Source organism: Chiloscyllium plagiosum, unplaced genomic scaffold, assembly GCF_004010195.1.
Source record: "Chiloscyllium plagiosum isolate BGI_BamShark_2017 unplaced genomic scaffold, ASM401019v2 scaf_67010, whole genome shotgun sequence".
NCBI lineage: Eukaryota > Metazoa > Chordata > Chondrichthyes > Orectolobiformes > Hemiscylliidae > Chiloscyllium > Chiloscyllium plagiosum.
The window spans coordinates 1-4,506 of NW_025195673.1; the positions used below are offsets into that span (position 1 = coordinate 1).

The following is a 4,506-nucleotide window of genomic DNA, read 5'->3' on the forward strand; positions in this document are numbered from 1 at the left end:
CCCAAAATTCTAATAAATTTGTTAGGCCTGACCGCCCTCTGCTAAAGCCAGGCTGACTATCCTAAGTTAATGCCTTTCCAAATGGATATTAATTCTCTTCTTCAGTGATATGAAACTCAGCGGTCTGTAATTTCTTGGTTCACCTTTATCACCCATCTTGAAAAGTGGACCACATCAGTTATCCTCCAGTCCTCTGGAACTGCCCCTGTAGCCAGAGAGGAAATAAAAATTTGTGTCAGAGGCCCTGCAATTTCCTGCCTCACCTCCCACAGCTACAGATGTGTGTTTTTAAGGCAGACACAGCCTCCAATCCCTCTCATTTGCAATGTCAAACTGTGCAAGTTCCCCAGAATCCCTTTTCCTGAATTCCGTGCCTATGTTCTCCTTTTCCAGGGTGAGGACAAAAGGTGGTCACTTCACTTCTGCCTTTCTACAGCTTATCTTGTTCCCTCTTCCTGCCTGAGCTGCAGGTTCTTGTGCAGGCTCAGGAGACCTTTTTTGTGCAGGTTACAGCAGCTTGTGAACCTACCTGGGTCCATTCGAACACTTTGGGAGATTTTGGACCTTCTTCCCTGTTTGATCCTTCAGCAATGCTGGTGACAAGTGTTCCCGGATTCTGTAATAAATATATATCAATTGAAGGGGTAGACAGAGATTATTGCAGTGAGGAGAACATTGCCATGTTCAACTGGAAAGCATTCCCGCCTTTCATATATCAGCAAACTTATGACCAACTCTCGATCAGATTTTGTTTTGTTCATTCATAGGATGTGGGCATCATTGGCTAGACCAGCCTTTACTATCCATCCCTAATTACCTAGATGGCAGTTAAGAGTCAACAACATTGCTGTAGGTCTGGAGTCACATATAAGCCTGTCTGGATAGGAGGGTAATTCCCTTCCCTAAAGGAGATCAGTGAACCAGATGGGTCTTTCTGACAAACGATAATGTTTCATGGTCACCATTAAGGCTCAATTTCAGATTTTTTTGAATTCAAATACCACAAACTGCAATTGCTGGATCAAACCCAGATACCCTGACATTATCTGGGGTCTCTGGATTAATAGTCTAGTTATGATGCCACTTCCTTATCTGTGACAGTGACAGTTTCCTTGTGAAATCCTGTCAGACTCACTGATCTCCACAACCCAATTCCAGATGGCTCCCATCAACCCTGACTCAACACTGGCAGCATTCATTGGCAAACAGTGCAAGCTAAAGCCAGATTTCTTCCTGACACAGAATATTCTGCAGGCAATTCCAAAAACACTGCAACGTGGAGAATTGTTAACTAGGTCCGAGGTAGCTGAACACACCACACTCAATTACACAAAACAATGATGATAGATTCATTAAAAAACAAATTGGATGAATCACCAGGCATTGCCTTGGGCACTGGAAATGACAATCAGCTGCCCAGTCAACCCTGCACAGTCCTCTTCACTTAAAACTAGGAACTGACTTGTCTTCACTTTGGAGACACCTCCATTGTGCTGTGTGGCACTACAACCACACTAAGTAGGTTGAACTCAAAACAGATCCAGGAAGTGAAACCTGAGAACCAAGGCGACTTGTTGTAGCCCACCAGCAGAGAGGAACTGCACTCAATTGTAATCTATAATGTCATGGAAAGGTAGATCCCTCACTCAGCTGTGGGACCAACACTCATTCAATGAAGAGACCAGGAGAGTGGTTCAGGAGACAAGAAAGTGGAGTGAGAAATGAGATATAAATCTGTTGAATGTGAACCACTAAACTCCTTATCAAAGAACAGAGCAGACTGCATGAACTACACACGTGCATTGGCTGAGCTCAGCCTCAATTTCACCGTGATCTCCTTCAACCTCCCCAGATCTCTCTCAGTCTGATCTCGCTGGGATCCCCATCCTTCCCGGGACCCCACACAGTCTGATCTCACTGGGATCCCCATCGTCCCCGGGGTCACACACTGACTGACCTCACTGGGATCTCCATCCTCCCCCGGGTCACACACTGTCTGATCTCATTGGTTACAAATCACACAACATCAGGTCACAGTGCAACAGATTAATCTGAAAGTACCAGCTTTTGGAGCTCGCAGGCTACCTGAAGGGGCAGAGCTCCAAAAGCTTGTACTTGGAAATAAATCCCGTTGGACTATAAACTGGTGTCGCGTGATTTTTAGCTTTGTGCACCCCAGTCCAACCCCAGCTCCTTCTCATCATGATCCCATTGAGACCTTCACCCTCCTGAAAAGGGACGGTCGGTACTTTTCCTTCCAAACTGCAGTTGGCCTTCCCGGACCAGTCTGTGTTCAGAATACCATTACAGTATGACGACGTTTCCTCACTATAATCATCCCGGAAACACTCTCCGACAGGACATTATTCTCATTTCTCTCCGTCTCCACAATCCACCCGGAAATCCCCCACCCACTACAGCTGACACCCGCTTCCGGGTCTGCGCACTAGCCTACAGTCCATAGGCGGGGCTTCCGTCAGAGCCTTTTTTGTTTGGCCCGTTGTTCCGCCAATTACTACGCTCTCACCAATAGGAGGTAGAGGCGGGCGTTTTCCGTGGAAGGCCCCGAGTTCCGATTATTTGATTGGTCATTAGTTGAAGGAGCGGGGCGGGGATTGGCTAACAATTTCTGACTTCCAACAGCTGCAGTTGTTCAGTTGTTTTTGTTGTGGGTTAATGGAGTTCAGAGTGAGGTGGAGAAAGAAACAGGAGAAAGTGATTGGCTTTGAAATTAGAAAGTGGGAGATGGAATCATAAAGTTTTATTCCCAGCACAGATACACACCACCCTTCAAATCTCCTGCCCCTTGTTTTAAATCTCTTCTCATTACTGATACCACCCACCCACAAGGGAAAAGTTTCTTCCTTTCAACCCCATCTATACCCCTCATGATTTTGTAGACCACAATCTGGTTCTCTCGCTGCCTTTTCTGCTCAAAGGAAAACAACCCCAAACTATCGAGTCTCGCTTCAAAGTTGCAAGACTTTAGCCTCGGCAACATCCTGGTGAATCTCCTTCTGTACTCTCCAGTGCAATCCCATCCTCCCTATTGTGTGACGATCAATACTGCACACAGCATTCCAGCTGTGGCCTAGCTATTGTCTTATACAGTTCCCCAGCTTCCTTGCTATTGTATTCAATGTCCAGTCTCAGAAAGGTAAGTATCCCATATAGCTTCTTAACCACCTTGCTTATTTGCCCTGGTGTCCTCAAGGATCTATCGACATGCCTACCAATATCTCTCTGCTCCTGTGTACTTCCTGAGGTCTTACCATTCATTGTGTAGTCCCTTATTAGACCTCACAAAATGCATCCCCTCACATGTTTCAGGCTTTGTCCCCATTACTTAATAGACTAATTGTCATATAACTTGCAAGTTATTAATCAAGCCTACATTTGTATCAAAATCATTAATGTACATAAAAAACAATTTGGGACTGGAGAAGCGCAAGCAACCAGAATTAGAGGAACACAGAACAAATTGAAATCACTGGAAAATCTCAGCAGGTCTGGCATCATCTGTGGTGAGAAATCAGAGCTAACATTTCTTGTTCAGTGTCACTGGACTTTTAAAACAAGGATCCCTAATTCACAGGAATTAGTCAAATGATTTTTTCTCTGACCTATTTACAATGCAAGTATATCATTTTAACAATGGAAATCAAAACTGCATGACTATAGGAGTTGGGAGGTCGTCTTGTAGCTGTACAGGACATTGGTTTGGCTACTTTTGGAATACTGTATTCGACTCTGGTCTCCCTGCTATAGGAAGGATGTTGTGAAATGTGAAAGGGTTTAGATAAGATTTACAAGGATGTTGTCAGAGTTGGACAGTTTTGAGCTTTCGGGAGAGGCTGATAAATTAGATTAGGACTATTTTCCTTGGAGTGTCAGAGCAGAGGGGTGACCACATAGAGATTCATGAAATCATAACAGGGATGGTAAGGGTGCATAATCAAGGTCTTTTCCCATAGGGTAGGGGTGTCCAGAACTAGACAGCATAGCTCTAAGGTGAGAATGGAAAGAATTAAAAGGGATCCAAGAGGAAACATTTTCATGCATAGGATGGTATGTGTAAGGAATAACCTGCCAGAGGAAGTGGAGGCTGGTTCAGGCATCTGAGTGGGTACACTGAGTTATATATGGGCCAAATGGGACAAGATCAATATGGGATATCTGGTCGGCATGGACGAGTTGGACCGAAGAGTCTGTTTCCATTCTGAACATCTCTATGACTCTTAACACTTGAGGACGAGGTCAGGTTTTTCAAACATTCATATCATCTTTTGACTCCAGATAGTTTTAAAACTGGAGCTCAGCTTCCACAACCAACTCTGGTGTATTTGAGCCCAGAACATTACATTGATCTCTGGATTAATAAATCTAGCAATAAGGCCACAAGACCATCACCTCCACACAAATTGAATGGCAGGACATGAGGTCAAATCCTGCTCCTGAGCCGGGGGAGGGATGCCGCTGGGGAGTGAGCGACATGAGGGGCGAGGG

The 4,506-nt window shown here is 44.9% G+C and overlaps 1 long non-coding RNA gene across 1 annotated transcript; it reads right to left on the bottom strand.

Moving 5' to 3' along the window:
• Nucleotides 1-134: 134 nt before the first annotated feature.
• On the bottom strand, nucleotides 135-3,378 carry LOC122545851. The gene is made up of 3 exons (XR_006310612.1): nucleotides 1,463-3,378; nucleotides 530-616; nucleotides 135-205 (listed from the first exon to the last, which is right to left on the bottom strand). It is a non-coding gene; the product is annotated as an uncharacterized LOC122545851 (long non-coding RNA).
• Between the last annotated feature and the right edge of the window lie 1,128 nt (nucleotides 3,379-4,506).